Source organism: Canis lupus, chromosome 19, assembly GCF_011100685.1.
Source record: "Canis lupus familiaris isolate Mischka breed German Shepherd chromosome 19, alternate assembly UU_Cfam_GSD_1.0, whole genome shotgun sequence".
NCBI lineage: Eukaryota > Metazoa > Chordata > Mammalia > Carnivora > Canidae > Canis > Canis lupus.
The window spans coordinates 26,615,347-26,636,601 of NC_049240.1; positions in this window are offsets into that span (position 1 = coordinate 26,615,347).

Below are 21,255 nucleotides of genomic sequence, written 5' to 3' on the forward strand. Positions count from 1 at the left end.
TTTTGTATTATCCTCATGATGTCCTTCATTAATTTATTATAGTGTAATGTCAGTATATTATAATTTCTTATAATAAAAAATGTATTGCTCTTTATTCTTCTAAATCTTTTAAATATAATCAATAAAGGCATATCTCATTTTACTGTGCTTCACTCTGTTGGGTTTTGCAGATACTGCATTTTTGATACTTTGAAGGTTTTTGGCAAACCTGCACTGAACAAGTCTATTGGCATCATTTTTTTTCCAGCAGCATTTATACACCTTGTTACTCTGTCACACTTTGCTAATGTTTCAATATTTCAAAAATTTTCATTATCGTTATATTTGTTGTGGTGATCAGTGAACACCGATTATAATTCATTGAAAGTTCAGATGATGGTTACCATTTTTTGGCAATAAAGTTTCATAATTAAGGTATGTACATTGTGTTTTGTTGAGATATTATGCTATTGCACACTTACTAGACTCCAGTATAGTATAAGCATTAATTTTATATGCATTGAGAAATCAAAATAATCATTTGAATCACTTAATTGTGATATTTGCTTTGTTATAATGGTCTTGAATTAAACCTGCAATATTTTGGACATACACCTGTGCAAGAATCTGACTTATGTTTTCTCCAAATCCATATTAATTGCTCTAGGAATAACACGTTTCTCATGAGTGAGCTCGGAGTCAGGTCAGAAAATCACAAAGCTTTAAGAATAAGGTTTTCCCAGAGAGTTGCAAAACATTTTGGTCTTTTGGAGGAGTTCTAACTCCCATTAACTCAATAGTGCTGCTGATTATCAAGACTGCCAAGAATCTGGGAGAGGGTCAGGGTATTGACAGTACTGCATTTCTTTCTGTAAGCTGTGTGTGTGGGGGGAGGTATATTTATATCCATGTCTATATCATCTATACCTGTCTGTGTCATCGATATCTGTATCATCTATATGTCTCTATAAAATATATATATTTTTTTTGCCTTTTCCAGCATCTAGAGGTCATCCTTATCCTTTGTCACCCCATCCTTTATCATGAAAATTAGCAAAAGTGAATCAATTCCTTCCTATATTGTATCTTTCTGACCTCCTCTTCTGCTTCCCCTTCATTTTGAACACATGTGGATAATCATGTATTATCATTCTATCTTACGAAAAACTGATTAACAACTTCAATTCCATCTGAAATATTAATTCCCTTTGCCATGTATGATAAGATATAAATAGGTCCCAGAAATTAGAAAATGGGTATCATACTCTGCTCCTCCAAAACAAACTTTTTTATCCAAGGTGGGTCTTTTAACCATGTCTTCATATTTAAAGCCACATAATTACCCTACCTTTGCACCAGATCTCCTTTACTTCAGAATCCTTTCTATGGGAGTTCTTAGACTATCTCTTTTAATCTTTAGAGGTGCCCTGTAAGAATTTTCTGCTGAAAATGCAAATTCCTATATTTTTGGTTTAACAATCTCATTCATAATTCTTTAATTTCTTCCTTCTGGCTTTTTCTTTCTTTTTTATATTAATTTATTCAAAAAAACTGCATGTATGTTTTATATTCCAGAATGCATTAAGTTCAACTGCACTGCCTTATTCTATTTCTGTTTTCTTTCATATTTGATCATTTAACTTTGCATTAAATTCTAGATTCTACATTATTTTAGCACAGAAATTAAGCTGCTTGATCTTCTATATTTTGAAGTTAATTATTCCTGATAATATATAATGAGACCATTAGGATGGTTATTTGAAGCTAATCAGACTTTCTTTAGAATTGCTCTTAGAGTTTCTATTTGGCCTGGGTTTGACAACAGAAATAACAGATTGATTAGATACAAATGAAAAACTAACAAAAAGCTGTGCTTATTAGGTTCAAGAAGATAAAGCCAAACTTACTGCACTGTTTTTTGGTTTTTGTTTTTTATTGTTGACCCAGAATGACCGCAGACTAAGAAGCTTCGAAAAACATTCATTATGTTGCACTTTTGTAGATCAGAAGTCAAAATTGGTGTCTTTGCTCAGGTCTCATAAGGCTAAAATTAAAATATTGACAGATTGTATTCTCATCTGTAGCTTAAGATACTCTTCCAAACTAATCTACATCATCGGAAGACTTTATTTTATTGCTTTTGTTGTATGAGGGCTTTTTTCTTTTGTTGGCTGTTGGACAGATGTCACTTTCAGCTCTATAGCCTGTCTTGGATTCTTTTCACATGTACTCCTTCAACTGTAATGCCAGTGGGAGAAATTCCATAGTGCTAAATCCCTATTATGCTTTCACATTTTTTTTATGATTTCCATACCTCTACCCCCAATATAAAGGACTTATGGTCAGGCCCACTTGGATAATCTCTCTCTAAGTCAACAGTGCCAAAGGATTTTTTTACTAATCACATAGTAAAATCCATCATATTCACAATCCCAGGGATTATGGAATATGTGTACCCCAGGAGACGTGGATCTTGGAGGCATTCTATGGAATCTAGCAATCATTGTAATATTATCAAGAAACCTGGAATCACTATTATATTTGAAATTAAAAATCAATCTTGTTGTACCTAAATGTAAAATAACCAAAATTAAAAACTGAATGATCACATTGCTTACTGCCTAGTCACAATTCAAGAAAGAATTATAAAAAAAGAAAGAATTATAAACCTATTATAAATCAGAATAAAGCATTTATAATAAGTGAAATAAATCAGACAGAAAGAAAAATACTATATGATCTCACTTAGAGTTGCAATAAAAAAAATACAAAACCAAAACTGAATTTATGGAAAGAGAGAACAGATTGGTGGTTGCCAGAACTTGGAGAGGGGAAGATAGTGACTGGTGAAATTAGTCAAAGGGTATATAAACTTTCAGTTATAAATTCAATAATTTCAGGGGATATAATGTACATAATGATGACTACAGTGAACAAAGAGGCATTGTATATTTTAAAGTTTATGAGAAAGTAGATTTTAAAAGTTCACATCACAAAATAATTGTAAGCATGTGAGGTAATGAAAGATAACTAAATTTGTTGTGGTAGTCATATTGCAATATGTACATCTATCAAATCATTATGTTGAACACCTTAAACTACCACAATGTAATATGTTAATATGCCCTTTCTCTCAGAGGGAACAAGTACCCTTCCCTTCTTTCTTTGATTTGAGAAGTGTTGAAGCAACAGTTGCAGTCACTAAAATGCTACTGGAATTTGAAAACTTGACTTTTTCTTTCTTCTTTTAAAAAAAAAAAAAACAAAACCTACTTGCCCCTCTTTGGGATGCTGTGTGCCAAAGAACCAGTGTCATAACCACCACCACCCCCTCCTGCTGAGCTGACGTTGCATTGTTGCATATCCCAGCTACTCTGTGGGTTTTGTGAAGCTGTGTGTGAAGTCTCTACCTCATTGTAGTATATGCAGGCAAGACTGCACTCTCCTACAGATGTGTAGAGTACGCTGTGGTGTAGTTTTTTTGGCACATAATAAACACGTTGCAGCAGAGTTCTCAAAAAAAATAAATAAATAAAAGTGGGAAAAAATAAGAAGAAAAATCTAATAGAGGTTAAACTTTAATCACAGAGCAAAATAGAAAAAGAATAGGTTAGTAATATTTGAAGATATAATGGCTGAAGAATTTCCATAACAGATAAAAAATCTTTCTCCAAAATCCATCAGACGGTAAATGTTAAACAGAAAGTATAAAGAAATCTATACCTAAAACACTAGCATTAAACAAGAGAAAACATGCCAAAGAGAAAATCTTATAAGCAATTAGAAACAAAAATAGATTATTTTTAAAGAAGAGAAATGTAGTAGATGTTGGATGTTGATATGGCATTATCAAGGTATTATGCTTTAATTCTTAGAATAATCAATAAATATATAGAGAACTATGGGCCTATTTTCTAAACTTACAGAAATAAAATTGTTTAATAAAAATAATATATTCAAAAAAGGGTAAAAGGACAAATAATACCATAGAAAAGGTTCCCCTGTAGACAGTCTAGGACACAATTACATATTTGAATTGAAGTTTATTAGTATTATATTTAATATTGATTGACTACTATAATTGAAGGGCAATGTTTGAGATTGAATTTAAATAAAATAATTATATATCACTAAAACAGACATCTAAAAATTAATTTACCAGAAGATTGAAAGTATAAAAATTTTTTAAAGGATACTAGGTAAACAAATATACCCGATGAACCCATATCCATTCTAGAGCAAAGAGATTCTGAGGTACAAGCTTTACAATAGCTGTAGCAGTTGATCCTATAAAAATCAAATCTCTTGGGACACCTGGGTAGCTCAGTGGTTGAGCATCTGCCTTTGGCTCAGGGCATGATCTCGAGATCCAGGATTGAGTCCCACATCAGGCTCCTTGCGGGGAGCCTGCTTCTCCCTACGCCTGTGTCTCTGCCCCTCTCTCTCTCGTTCTGTGTCTCTCATGAACAAATAAAATCTTTTTTAAAAAATTAAATGTCTCAGTTTATCCAGAGACCCTACAGTTCTAAACATGCATCCTTAATAGCATAGCCCCACGATAGATAAAATTTGATGGAAAAGAAAAACAACTATAAATGGCTCTAAGTTGGGCTTCTTTGGAGAGAAGTCATGAGTAAAAGTAAAAGTAGTATATTAGGGAGATGGACTGAAGAGGTGGAGAAGTGAGACTCAAATGCGAATAAAGCCAACAAATTTTGTTTAAGTTCATACATTGGGCTTCTAAAGCTTTATATTCCTGGTGAATCCCAAAAGGCAATTTAGCTCACAACAATTATCTGAGGTGTAAGGAAGCTGTGAGATTTATTTTTTGTTATCAGTTTAAGGCTTTTCTAGTGGCTTTAAACATCCTGGTCCTTACATCTTGCTGCTCACATAGGCCAAGGTAAAATTCCAGCCAAAGACTTGAAGGTGTTTGCTGTGACACTGCTGTCATCAGCGGGGCGGTGCAGTGGTGGAGGGACTCCATACAGCAGCACTTCATGCATATTCAGTCATATTTGAACAGGTGTGTCCCTCTCTGTAACTAAGCATACAAAAAATAATCAGTAAGGAATCAAGAGTAAAATGAGACAGAATATAAATTCTCACCAATATTAAAAAGATCATGAGAAAATATTATGGACATAATTATGCAAATAAATCTGAATCTTTAGATGACATGGTTGTAGAATGAGAAAGAAAAGATGAGTAGTTTTATTCCCACTAAAAAAATGCTTAAATTTTTTTCCTCACATTTCTAGTCACAGATGTCATTACTAGTGTATTTTTTTTTTTTTTACCAAAGATTTAAGGAGGAAATTATATTTCCAATCATAGGGCCAGCAAAATCTTGATATCAAGGCCTTAACAAGAACATTAAAAAAAATCAAATTATAGGGATCCCTGGGTGGCACAGCGGTTTGGCGCCTGCCTTTGGCCCAGGGCCCGATCCGGGAGACCCTGGATCGATTCCCACGTCGGGCTCCCGGTGCATGGAGCCTGCTTCTCCCTCTGCCTGTGTCTCTGCCTCTCTCTCTCTCTGTGACTATTATAAATAAATAAAAATAAAAAAAATAATAATAAAAAAATAAAAAAAATAAAATTATAGACCACATGTATTCAGATTAAAATAAAGTCCTAAAGAAAATATTAACAAAATGAATGCAGCAATAAATACATAAGGATAATAAAATATGATTAAGAAAAGTTGAAAAATATAAAGGTCTATCACCGAAATTCAATTTATATAATTTACTATATTTACACAATAGAGAGAAAATCAAATGATCCTAATGCATATAGACAATATTGATAAAATTTAATATAGAGTTATTTTAAGAAAGCAAACTTGGAAGGAGAATTTCCTAATCTAAAAAGCTATGTAGCTTTTATCCTTAATCTACAGCAAACAGTATTATTATTGGTGAAACACTGAAACTTTCCTATTTTTATTGAGAAGAAAAGGAAGTTCACCATTTCTATTCAATATTGGTCCAGAGTCTCTAGACAATATCTTAATGCAGGAAAAAAGTAATAAAAGAGAAAATGATTATAAAAGAGAAGAAAAATGTTAGGCTCTTATATATGATAATATGTAAAGAAAAGAGAACCCAAGAATCCTATAGTCAAATTATTAACATTAAAAACATTTAATGAGGTTGTAGAATTAAAATTCAATGCAAAAATAATGTTGTTATGTAAAAATTAGAAATTAAAAAATACATTTAAAGCAATATAGTATCAATCAAATACTTAAATTAAAATTAATATTTAAAAAGCAAACAAAGTCAAAATTTGTTTGAGTTCTCAAAGTAGAAAATTTAAAACGTTATTAAGAGGTAGCAAAGAGGGATGTCTGGGTGGCTCAGTGATTGAGTGCCTGCCTTTGGCCCAAGGTGTGATCCTGGAGTCCCAGGATCAAGTCCCACATTGGGCTCCCCACATGGAGCCTGCTCCTGTCTCTGCCTGTCTCTGCCTCTCTCTCGCTCTCTGTCTCTCTCATGAATAAATAAATAAAATCTTTAAAAAAGAGAGATAGCAAAGATATGTGAGTAAATGGAGTTGAAGATTCAATTTTGTAAAGATAAAACTGCCTACACATTAATCAAAAGACTGAAATATTTTCCAATCAAAATCCCAACCATAAGGAAAAAAGAAAACCTTCCCTTATAATTGCATCAAAAAGAATAAAATAGCTAGGAATACATTTCATCCAGGAGGTAAAAGATCTATAGAGTGAAAACTATAAGACATTGATGAAAGAAATTAAGGAAGACACAAATAAGTGGAAAGACATTTGTGTGCACAGGTTAGAATTAATACTGTTTAAAATGTCCATACTTCTAAAAGCAATCTACAGATTAAATGCATCCCTATCACAATTACAATGGCATTTTTCACAGAAATAATCAATCCCAATCTTTGCATGGAATCAAAAAAGATCCCAAATTGCCAAAGCATACTTGAAAAAGAAAAAAAAAAGTTTGAGCCATTATATTTCCTAATTTTAAACTGTATTACAAAACTATAATGATCAAAGCAGTATGATAGCATAAAACAGACATGGATCAATAGAACAGAATAGAGAGCCCAGAATTAAGCTCATGCATATATAGTATATTAATTTATGACAAAAGAACCAAGATTATGCAATGGGAACAGGAGAGTATCTTCAACAAATGGTGCTAGTAAAACTGGACATCCCCAAGCAAAAAATGCAACCAGACCACTGTCTAACACTATGCACAAAAATCAATACAAACTGAATTAAATACTTAAATGTAAGACCTGAAACCATAAAATCCAAGAAAAAAATAGTTTGTAAGTTCCTTGAGCTAAATCTCAGAAATTATTCTTTAGATTTGACATCAAAAGCTAAGGCAGTAAAAGCAAAAATAAACAAGTGTGACTACATCAAAGCAACAACAACAACAAAACAAAACAAAGCAAACAAAGAAAACCTAAAAATCCTTCTGTACAACCAAGGAAACCATTAAAAAATGGAAAGAGAACACTCAGAATGATACAAAATATTTGCAAATTGAGGCACCTGTGTGGCTTAGTCAGTTAAGTGTCTGACTCTTAGTTTCAACCCAGGTCATCATCTCAGGGCTCATTAGATCAAGCCCTGTATTGGGCTCCACACTCAGCAGGGAGTCTACTTAAAGATTCCCTCCCTCTTCCCTTCCCCCTACTCATCCTCTGTCTCTAAAATAATATAAATAAATCTTTACAAAAGAGAAAATACTTACAAATCATATACTTGGTAAGGGATTAAGGGATTAATCTCTAAAATGTACAAGAGCCCTCAACACTACAGAAAAAGATCCAATTAAAAAACATTCAGAAGAATCACATGATATTTATCTTCTCTGACTGACTTATTTCACTTAACATAATATGCTCTAGCTCCATCCACATTGCTGTAAATGGCAAGATTTCATTATTTTTTATGGCTCAGTAATATATATATATAATATTATATATATAATATTATATATATATTCCATTATATATATGTATATATATATATATATATATATATATATATAACACATACTCTTTATCCATTTATCAGTCAATGGACACTTAGCCTGTTTCCACATTTTGGCTATTGTAGATAATGCTACCATAAACCTGGGGTGCACATATCTTTGAATTAGTATATTTGTATTCTTTAGGTAAATACCTTGTACTACAATTGTTGCATTATAGAGTAGTTCTAGTTTTGATTTTTTGAGAAAACCCATACTGTTTTCCATAGTGGCCACACCAGTTTGCATTCCCACCCACAATACAGCAGGATCCTTCTTTCTTCACGTCCTCACCAATAGTTGTTTTTTCTTATATTGTTGATTTTTTTCCGTGATTTAAGGAACAAAACATGAGCAAAGGTGGGGGAGGGGGGAGAAAGAAAGAGAGAGAGAGAGAGAGAGACCAAGAAACAGACTCTTTAAACTATAGAGAACACAGTGGTGATTACCAGAGGGGAATGGAATGGGGGGATGAGTGAAATAGGTAATGGATATTAACAACAGCACTTTGTGATGAGCACCAGGTGTTGTACTGAATTGTGAATCACTATATTGTACACCTGAAATTAATATTACACTGTATGTTAACTGAAATTTAAATAAATTATTTTTAAATGAAAAAAAAAAAGGTCAGAGGATCTGAATAAGCATTTTTCCAAAGAAGGCATACAGAGAGACAATAGGTATATGAAAAGGTGCTTCACACCATCAATGATATGGAAAATGCAAGTCAAAACGACAATAAGCTATCACCTCATACCCGATGGCCAGATGGTTAGAATGGCTGTTAGCTAAAAGACAAGAAATAAGAAGAGTTGGTGAGGATGTGGAGAAAGGGAAACTATCTACTGTTGGTGGGAATGTAAATAGGCACAACCATTATGGAAAATAGTATGTAGTTTCCTCACAAACTCAAGAACAGAACCACTGTATGGTTCAGCAACATTATTTCTAGGTATTTCTCTAAAGATCTTAAGATATCTGTATTCCCATGTCCATTGTAACATTATTTATGTAGCTAAGGTATGGAAACAAAACTAAGTGTTCACCAATGAAAATATTATATGTATTAAATATATAAAATTATGAATTATAAAATGTATTATATATAAATGTATATTCTATATAATATAAACATAAAATATATATCATACATATGGTTTTATACACATATAGACACATATGCATATATTAAAGAAAGAATCCTACAGTTGCAATAACATAGACAGACCTAGAAAGTATTATGTTAAGTGAAATAAATCAGACAAAGACAAATATTGTATAATTTCATTTATTTATATGTGGAATCTAAACAACCTAAATACAGAGATACACAGAACGGATTAGTTGGTGCCAGAAGCGGGGGATGGGAGTAGTAGAAATAGGTAGAAGGAATCAAAAGTTACAAATTTCCACTTACAAGATGAATAAATTCTGGAGATTTAATGTACAGCATGGATGATTGATTGTATTTAATATTACAATGTGTATTTGAAAGTTGCTGTGAGAGTAAATCTTAAAATTTCTCATAACAAGGAAAAGAAAATTGCAAATACATGTGGTGACAGATGTTAACTAAACTTTTCAAGGTAATTATCTCATAGCGTCTACATATAGCAAATCATTATGCTGTACACTTTAAGCTACTACGTTACATGTCAATTTTATCTTAATAAAAGAGCTGAAGATGTATATAAATTTATATAGATAAATATATCTTGTATAAATAAATACACATTAGATAAATAGATCATGTATATAAACATACAGAATTAAGCAGAATTATTGGGAACTTCCATTTTAAGTATGTTTGCATACAAATGCAGAAAAGACTGTCCAGGCATAAAAGTTATTTTCCAAATGTTAATGACATGAAACAAACTAAAACAGAAACAATAGCTACTGTAGAGGGTCTAATTAGTATTCTAGAAGATGGACTGGAAAAAAAAAATCTCACAATGCAGACAAACCCCAAAGATATGGGGAAAAAAATGAAAGAATAAATGGTAAGGTGGGAACTTGAATAGCTGATACTGAGACATAATGTGACAAAACAGGAGTTCTAAAAGAAGAAAAATCACAAAAGGCCTACATTATTAAAGGACCTTTTGTGACTTCTCTTTATTTTGAAGGGGTATTCAGTCCCAGGGAAAATTTATAGACAGAAAGTTTCACATGAATTTTTTGAACAGAGGATAGATATTAAACTTTAGGAACTTCCAAATAGAAAATACAGCTTACTTAAGCCATAAAATCAGAAAAAAATCACTCTAGAATTCCATAATCATATTTCCACAAGATAGAAACCAACTTCATCTAAATGGCAAAAATACTTACTCATCTATTCTAACCAAATCAAAAGTCAATTAAGCTAGAAGGGTGATCTCAAGATAAAGAAGTAAAAGGAGTAGAGGAAACAGAAGTATGTACGTATAAACTCATAATATGTAGATTACCTAAAAGTGGCAGATGATACTATCATAGGGTATTTACAATACTTAGCAATTTTATTGGAATAAAGTATATACATATAAATGGGAAAATTTAATAATAGTCCAAATATATCAGAAAGAAAAATGAAAAATAGGAAATACAGACTTAGAGAAATTCATAAGTGTTGGTGATAAAAACCTTTAGCCAATTAAGTTGTTTTATAGAAAACATAAATGGTATTTAATGCAGGTCTATTATCAAAGAAATATCAATTTGTAAATAGCAGTTAGAAGATGGCAAATGCTAGCTAAATTGAAAATCATAGTAGACCTGCCAAACTTCTAGGCTAGGACATAGCTGAGAAAGAGAAAACTAGAAAAAGGTACAAACAACTCAGGGAAAGTAAGATGGGGGAGGAAAAGGGAGACCCTTCAACATTCAACTGTAAAAATATTATTTATTTTTATTTTTTAACTGTAAAATATTATAAAATTAAAGTAATAAAGCATCTATATATATTTTTAAACAAATGTAAATGAAAATATTTTATAAAAAGTCAAAGATTGAGAGGCTCACTTAAGTATAAATCCAAACTCCTCGACATCATTGTTGGTAAAAATATTTTGGATCTGACCACAAAGAAAAGGCAATAAAACAAAAATAAACAAGTAGAACCGCATCAAATAAAAAATTTTCCACACAGCAAAGGAAACCACCAATAAAATGAAACACAAAAGCAAAAACAACCTAGTGAATGGGAGAAAATATCTGGAACTCATGTATCAAAAAGAGTTAATATCCAACATATATACATATATGTGTGTATATATATATATATACTCATACAACTCAATAGCAGAAAAAATCACAAAATAAACAAATTAAAAATGGGAAGAGAATATGAGTAGGCATTTTTCCAAAGAAGTCATGCAGATGGCCAACAAGCATATGAAAAGACACTCAATATCACTAATCATCAGAAATGCAAATCAAAACCGTAATGAGATAGTACCTCGCATATGTTAGAATGACTATCTAGATTCAGAAAGACAAGAAATAACAATTGTTGGTGAGAATGTGAACAGAAGGGAATACTTGTACACCATAGATTACAATGTAAATAAGTTCAGCCATTATAGAAAACAGTTTGGAGGTTCCTCAAAAAAAGTTAAAAATATAGAACTACCATAGGATCCAGCAATTGCACTTCTGGATATTAAAAACACTAATTTAAAAAAGATATGTGGACCTGTATGTTCATAGCAGCATTATTCACAATAGTCAAAATGTAGAAACAACACACACACACACACTCACACACACATGAATACTATGCCAAAATAAAATAAATGAAATCTTGCCATTTGTGACTACATGGATAGACCTTGATGGTATTATGCTAAGTGAAATAAATCAGACAGGGAAAGATGAATACTGCATGATTTCACTTCTGCATGGAATCTAATAAATACAACAAACAAACAAAACAAAACATGCTGAGAGATATAGAGAACAGATTGGTCATGCCAAGGGAGGAAGGTGGTGTGGAATATGGGTGAAATGAATGAAGATGGACAAAAAAAGTACAAACTTCCAGTTACAAAATAAATAACTCATGGGAATGTAATGTGCAGCATGATTACTATTGTTAATAATACTGTACTGCATATTTGTAAGTTGCTAAGAGAGTATATCTTGAAAGTTCTTAACACAACAAAATGTTGTAACTACATAAGGTGATAGATTATAATTAGACTTATTGTGGTGATCATTTTACAGCATATACAAATATTAAATCATTATGTTGTACAGCTAAAATTAATATAATATGTCAATTTTAACCCAATTAAAAAAAGAATAAATCTAAGCATTTGTCCTCAAAATGATGAGAATAAATAAATGTTCAAAACAATGAAATGGACTAAGATATGGAAGGAAATGACTTTTCCTTCATCCTTGCAAGTAAATCCACAAAAATATTGATATCAACAATAGAAAAGTGTTGACTTAAGGTCAAATCTTTAAATGGCATAAATGATGATTGTGACAAAATACTTGAATTAATGAATGGAGGGGTAGGGCAAAAGTTAATCCAGGAGGCATCATGAAGCCTGAAAGAGGAGAAAACTTAAAAGAATTTTATGCCACAGAAGTAAAAATATTGATATTTTTATAGTAGAAATCACCCAAGGACAGAGAAAAAATTAACTGAAGGGATTTTTTTTAAAGGAAATGACCGTAAAAAGATGTAATGCCAGAAATTCCTGGGCACATGGAGTGCTAAAAGAAAAATCTGAGAAGAAAAACATCACATCAATGAGATTTCAGGGTAATCATAAAGAAAAATTCAAAGAAACCACCAACATTCTACAGTGTAATAAAAACCAAATTGGCATATGACTCCCCAATAGCATCTGCTACACAAAAAGTTACATACAGCTAACACCACTATACTGTACACTTAAAAATGGTCAGGAGGATAAAACACTTGACAGTGCAATCAATGACCAGATAAAAAATTAAAATAAATTAATATTTGTTTTTATCTTTTAGATAACACTTTGAAAAAAAAAGTTTTGAGTACAAATATATGCCATGATATAAGGACTCAGGATCTTAAATTTTTTTTATTTTTATTTATTTATGATAGTCACAGAGAGAGAGAGAGGTGCAGAGACACAGGCAGAGGGAGAAGCAGGCTCCATGCACCAGGAGCCCGACGTGGGATTCGATCCCGGGTCTCCAGCATCGCAACCTGGGCCAAAGGCAGGCGCCAAACCGCTGCGCCACCCAGGGATCCCAGGACTCAGGATCTTAAAGCACATTTTATATCCTGATAAATGGCCTGGAGGAATAGCTCCATCTAGTAGAAGAATAATTCCAGAGGATGTGTCAAAATAAATAGTGAGTAAAGAGAAGTAAAAACTTAGTAAAGCACTCCACTAAATGGTGAAGCAAAAAAGACTATGTTTACAAGAATTTTAAACTAAAACACAAGATGAGGGCCACAAAGTGGGGAATAGAAGAGGTGATTGTAAGATACTTGCCATTTTAAGAGGAAGAAGCAACTATTTTCACATTTGAAATTTGATAGAGACAAGTGGACATAAGTAGGATTAATTAGTAGAGTAGTGATAATCACAAATAGAATGAAAATAGAATTATAATGTTAACCCACAAAAGACGATTCTCTATATCCAATGGAAAGTAGAAGCAAACAAATAAACAAAAACAAAAGGAGTGGGAGAAAAATGATCTAGAAATAGTAATTCACAAAACACACACACATGCAGGATTTGAAAAATAGAGAACAGGTGAAAATAAAAAAATGGCAGACAGAATACTGGCTTCCAGTTACACTTATAAGGAACCTGAAAGATGCCACTCCATTCTAACAACTAAGAAGCTCAAACATTAAGTGTTCTTGGGTGTATAAAAGTAGGATAATTGCTGTTCCCAAGATTACAAACAAGTGAATGAAGGAAGTCCTGGCTCAGTGGAGCAGAGACTCTCAGGCAGAAACCACAAAGAGGACTTACGTCAGGGTAGGAAAACCTGAACTCCCATTAGCAGTTGCTGCAGTTACAATGTGGACAGCTCTAAGAGGCAAAAACTCCACGGGGACCCAATCACAGGAGAGACCCAAAATTTGACACAACCAACAAGAGCTCAGGTAAGTTTCTGCACTAAATATTAGAGAAAAATCCCCTTGGCCCCCAGCAGGGGGAAATCACACAATGTCTGCTCTCAGACCACAATACTATCAAATGTGGAAAGATAACTGAAAACCCCATAACATGTGGAGATTAAAAAACAAAATTCTGAATTACATATGGGTCAAAGAAGCCATCTCAAGATAAATTAGAAAATAATTTGAACTAAATTAAAATGTAAACACAACTTACCAAAATTTGTGAGATGCAATGAAAACAGTGCTTAGAGGGAAATTTATACCATTGAATGTATAGACTAGGAAAGAAGAAAAACCTAAATCAGTCATCAAAGTTTCCATCTTTGGACACTAGAAAAATAAAGAGAAATTAAATCTAAAGTAAGTAGGAGTAAATAAAAAAAATAGAGCAGAAATAAGTGTAATAGACAAAGGAAAATCAATAGGAAGAAACAATATAACCAAAACCTGGTTCCTTAAAAAAAGAATGAAATGGTTAAGGCTTTAGCTAGACCAAGAGAGAGAGGTAAGAAAGAGAAAGATAGAGACAGACAGACACAATACAAATTATAATATCAGAAATGAAAAAGCACATCACTACAGTCTCCATGGTCATTTAAAAAAAGATAATAAAGGAATACTATGAACAACTCTATGCCCAAAATTTGATAACCTAGATGAAAGGGATCAATTACTTGAAAGGCCCTATATGTCATAACTCACTATATGAGAATATATAGAAAATCTGAACTGGCCTATATCTATTGCATAAGTTGGGTCAATAATTAGTAACCTTCTTAAACAAAAAACAGAAGGCCCAGATGGATTCAATGGCAAATAATACCAAACATTTAAGGAGGGAATATTTTCTTCTTCTTTATTTTTTTAAAGATTTTATTTACTTATTCATGAGAGACACAGAGAGAGAGGTAGAGACACAGGCAGAGGGATAAGCAAGGTCCCTGTGAGGAGCCCCATGTAGGACCTTGATCCCAGGACCTTGGGATCACAACCTGAGCCAAAGGCAGATGCGCAACCACTGAGCCACCCAGGCATCCCAGAGCAAATGCTTTCTAACAGTGTGATATTAACAAAAGGATAGACAGACTAAGGGAATAGCTCAGAGATCCCAGAAACAGAGCCAAATAAATACAATCAACTGATTTTTGAGAAAGGTGCAAAAGTAACACAGTGGAGCAGAGATCGTCTTTTCAATAAACGGTCCTGGAACAAGTGGACACATCTATATAGTTCTAATATGTAATAGTTATCTTGATCTTCTTACTAATGGTACTCTCATTTAATTCATAGTAAATTCACTCAATCTGGTAATAAACTGCATCATAACCTATTTTCAAAGACCAAAGCAAAACAGAATAATAATTTAAAAAAGCTTAAATTTTTCAACTTTCTGGAAACTTAAAAATAAAATCCTTCAGTTCTGAAAACTGGAGGGTTAAAGTAGAAGAAATAATAGTATTTCCAAAATGCTTAGAACAGTGAACAGGACTGTGTTCCTGCCCTAACAAAATGATTATAACAAAGTATAATCATTTAAAATGCAAAAATCATACAAATAGTCCTTAAAATTCAAATATTTTCTTAATAAAAGGCACAAGTATATAATGTATTTCTAAAATTTATAAGGGAAAACACTGTGAGTCTGTCATGAATAAATAAATAAAATCTTTTTTTAATGATTGCTGTTTTTTTTTTAAGATTTTTTAAATTTATTTATTCATGGAAGACACACACACACAGAGAGGCAGAGACACAGGCAGAGGGAGAAGCAGGCTCCATGCAGGGATCCCGACGTGGGACTCGATCCAGCGTCTCCAGGATCACGCCCTGGGCCGAAGGCAGCGCTAAACCACTGAGCCAATCCTCTCAAGCCCTGTCACTGGTTTATCAACTAAGATTATATAATATTCTAGATCCTTTGTTGTCAATCTTCACAGCATCTTTACCAGCAACAATTTTTCTCTCAAGAAACCACTTTCTTTACTGAGCCCTAAGAAGAAACTCCTCATCTATTCAAGTTTTATCAGGAGACTTCTAGTTCTCTTGCTATTTCCACCACAGCTTCAGTTACTTCCATCACTGAAGTCTTGATCTGCTCAAAGTCATACATTGGGGCTGGAATTAACTGCTTATTCAAACTCCTGTTAATGTTCTATTTTGACCTCTTCCCGTAAATCACAAATACTCTTAAATGGCATCTAGAATGGTAAATCCTTTCCAGAAGGTTTTAAATTTATTTTGTCCATATCCTTCAGAGGAATTACTATCTATGGGATCTAGAGTTTTTAATAATGCATTTCTTAAATCATAAAAATTAAAAGTCAACATTACTTCCTGATCCATGAGCTGCAGACTGGAAGATGTTTTAGCAGACTTGAAAATCAGGTACATTTCAACGTATATCCCCTTTAGGGCTCTTAGGTGAACCAGGCGATTGTTGGTGAGCAGGAAAATTGTAAAAGGGCTCCTTTTTTTTTTTCCTGAGCAGTAGGTCTCAACAATGGGTTTAAAATAGTTGGTAAACCATGTTATAAACAGATGTCCTGTCATTCAGGCTTTAATGTTTTATTTACAGAGCACAGGCAGAGTAAATTGAACATAATTCCCAGGGCTCTAGGATTTTCAGAATGATTCATGAGCATTAGCCTAAACATAAAGTCTCTAGCTACATTAGTCCCTAATAAGAGGGTCAACCTGTTCGTTGAAGCTGTAAAGCCAGGCACTGATTTCTTTCTAGCAAGGAAAGCTTTTGATAGCATCTTCCAATAGAAGTTTGTTTTGTCTATACTGAAAATCTGTTATTTAGTGTAGTGTAGTGTAGATCATTAATGATCTTAGCTGGATCTACCAGGTAATTTGCTGCAGCTTCTTTACCAGCAGTTGCTGGTTCTTCTTAAACTTTCACGTTATGGTTATAGTTTCTTTCCTGAAGCTTCATGAACCAACCTCTGCTAGCTTCACACTTTTCTTCTGCAGTTCCTCACCTCTCTCAGCCTTCATAGAATTGAAGAGTCAAGGCTTTGCTCTGGATTAGGCTTTGACTTAAGAAAATGTTGTGGCTGGTTTGATCTTCTATCCAGACCACTTAGACTTTCTTCAAATCAGCAATAAGGCTCTTACGTTTTTGTTGTTGTTGTTGTTGTTATTGTTGTTTGCATGTTCAATGGAGTAATACTTTTAATTTCCTTCAAGAAATTTTCCTTTGCATTCACAACTTGGCTTTTTGGGCAGGAGACTTAGCTTTTGGCCTATCTCAGTGTCCCATTCCACATGTATTCCCTCTTTAGGCTTAATCATTTCTAACTTTGATTTAAAGTGAGAGATGTAAAATAATAATAATAATTTTTTAAAAAGTGAGAAATATGTGACTCTTCATTTCACTTGAATACTTAAAGTTTATGGTGGAGTTATTAAGCGGCCCAATTTCAATATTGTTGTATCTCAGGAAATAGGGAGACTGAATGAGAGGGAGAGCGAGATGGGGGAGGGCCAGTCAGTCAGTAGAGCAGTCAAGACACACACTATGGATTAAGTTTGCCATCTTATGTGGGCACAGTTTGGGGTGACCCTAAATAATGACAATAGTAAAATCAAGGATAACCGATCACAGATTACCAAAACAAATATAATAATAATGGAAGAGTTTGAAATGCTGGAAAAAATTACCAATATAAGACACAGAGACATGATGTGAGCAGATGCTGTTGAAAAAATCATGCCAATAAGCTTGCTCAAATGTGGAGTTGCCACACACCTTTAATTTAAAAAAATGTATATGAAGTGCAAGGAAATAGAGAACAATAAAATGAGATATACCTATCTTAGACATCATATTTTAGTCTAATGAAATCAGGTTCTGTGCATTTTTAAAATGTAAATTATAGATTTACTTTTATTTAGTACTTTATGGGGTTCACAGTATCTATTTATCTATTATCATCTGTCTATCTATCTATATTCATTTGCTCCCCACAAAAGACAGTCAGTCTAGGTAATAAGCCAGATAATTTTATTTCATTCTGTATAATAAGATGTGTTAATTCTAAAAAACAGACTGTATGGAAGATAAAACCTTAGCACTTAGGTCTTTTGCTGCAAGAGAAGGAAGGGAGAAAGAGAGGATAGGGAGGAAAGAAAAAATACAAATTGGAAAAGATGAAGCTAAACTTTCCTATCCTTAATGGATTTTATTTTCATAATAGAAACCATAAGACTATCTGTAGATAAATTTCTAGAAATGATAAGAGAGTTTAGCTAGTGTGTTGGATTCAATAACATAACACAAACATCAATTTATTTATATACAGAGCCAAAAATAGAAACTGAGATATTTACAACACAACTTACCATAACAATAGAAATGTAAGTATCTGGGAACAAAATTTAACAACTATTTTCTAAAGCTCTATAAATAAATTCCTTGCTGAGAAATTTAAATTCATAGATGAAAATGCAGCATAATTCATCAACATAAGTGTTTTAAAATATAACATGTCTCTTTTATATGGAAAATTAAATGATTAATATAAATATGTATACATATGTACATATATAAATAAAATGTGCATACATATGTGTATATATATTATATATGAGAGAGACAAATAGAGAAAGACACAGAAATAAAGAAGCAATAGAATGATTAAACAAAGTGATTGCATCTGGGAGGTGCTGGGGTTAAGGAAAACCCAAAAAGCTTATGCCTTAGGGTTATCCTATTCTTAAACTATTTGTATTGCCTATTTTTATGATTTATCAATAACTTATGATCATCTATTGATATTTTAATGTGTTTACAGAAAATTGTTTCACTATATAAGAAATGTAAAACAATGAACTTGTAATTTAAACATTTATTTCAGGCTCTGGGTTATAAACCCCTTAGTGGACGATTAAGCAAACCTAATTAGTAAGCTTTGCAGTAAGTAAAGAGACTTGGTTATCTAATGAATTAGTGCTTCATTACGGGTTCAGTTTTGTTATAATTGTGAGTTAAGTTAGTCCTAAATTAATAATAATAATAAACATGACTTTTGAAATATAACGATCTCCTGTACTACCCATTTTTACAACTTTATAACAAAAATTTTTTTATAACAAAAATTTTAAACAGAACTTTAAATAATTAATTAATAGTCATAAACATGATTTTGTCATAAGGCAATTTTACTGCCATAGGGTCGTCAGCTCTTCTTAAAAGGTAAACATGCAAGAAAATCGGGCACTTTTATTAAATAAGATAGCAGAGTAACTTAACTCACAATTATAGTTCTATACTTTTAAGATTTTTTATTTATTTGAGAATGAGAGAGAGCATGAGTGGGGGCAGAGGGAGAGGGAGATGCAGACTCCCTGCTGAGCAGGAAGCCAGATGTGGGGCTCAATCCCTGGACTCCCAGATCATCACCAGAGTGGAAGGCAGACATTTAACCAACTGAACCACCCAGGCACCCCAGTTCAATGCATTTTTTTTATTGTGTTGTCTGTCTGTCCTTCTCTTGGTTGTTAGGCAAAAACAGTAGCGAAATATTAAAGGCAAACAATGAAAATCAGATTTTAGCTTTGACATAAATTTATTATTTCACTCTAGCAGTCACTTTCAACAAAGTTTTTAAAATAGAGTTATTTATTTATTTTAGAGAGAAAAAGACAGCGGGGGTGGGGCAGGGAGAGAGAGAGAAAGAATCTCAAGCAGATTCCTCATTGAGTGAGAAGCCCAAGGTGGGGCTTGGTCTCACAACTCTGAAATCATGAACCAGATCGAAATCGAGTCAGATGCTTAATGGATTGAGCCATCCAGGTGTCTCTAACAAACCTTTATCAAATAAATATTTTATCTTTCTATCATTTCTTGCTCAAAACCTCTCTGAAGAATAAGGCTGGCTGTTCATTAGATCAAGGTTTCAAAGGAGATTTTATTTTACATTTTTAAAATACTTCTATCATGACATATTAAGATTATTTATCAGTATTCTTATTAGAAAAGTGATTGAAATGTTGGAGGAAAAAGGTTGGAATGTAGAACAAATGAAGAAATCCTCTTTTACTGAGGATCCTCTATATACAGACACCTGCAACTTATACAATGATTTCTTCAAATCTTGATTTTCCTTAATATGTGAATTTTTAGTAATTAAATAGATAATCAGGTTGGCTTTGATATCATTCAGTGTGCCTAGATCAGAACTCATAAAACTATAAAAGTTTAACACAGAAATTAAATATTGCCCATAAGAGATTTATCTATAATAGATAAGGATCATATATTGAGATGAGGTTATCAAAATGCATAAAAGACTGGAAAGCCATCCATGGTATAAATATGGTGAATAGCCATATCTTTTGACTAACCATACTGAGATTCATGAACCTAAAGAGTAGCTTTATTGATTCCACGTAGAAGTTTTCTGAGGTATATCAATTATTCTCTGCCTGTAAGAATGAAGCCAGAGCAATGTTGGCACTTGTATGAAAGCACTCTGCTTCATACCTACCCAAAGAAACATTACCATTTTCATCTTTTTTCTCTTCTCTCCCATCACACAGTATTTCCAGTGGGATGTAGAATACAAGAGTGACTTGCTGTCAATTCACCAGTTTTTCAAGTGTGACTAGACCTTAGTTCTCTCAACCTTTATTTTATGAAGCTTGTTCAAAGACATGTAATCTGTTAATCATGTATACATGCTAATTATTAGAGCTATTCAATGTTTATTCAGGTTTAAAAATATTTGATAATTTCAGGGTTTTTTGTGATGGTATCATTTGATGATGCCCTGTTACATCACATAATGTAATATGTAGACCATTTATAAATGCTTTGCCTAGACCTTACAAAGTATCAGTAAAATTATCAAGAAACAAAACAGTGGTGAAACAGATCTTTATAGACAAGAATTAATTGAGCCTGCTGCCATATTCTTTGTTTTCTCTTCAAATCTATCTTTATATTTGCTGAGTTTTTCTTTTCTACTCTTATCCCCTGCCCTGTGTAACATCCATAAAATTCTGTTCATAATTGACATTTTAGCACTGGTGTTTCCTTTTTCCATCTTTTTTCTGTCTATTCATATATGGTATTTAAGCCAGTCTTTATTATTTGCTCTTTATGAATTTATA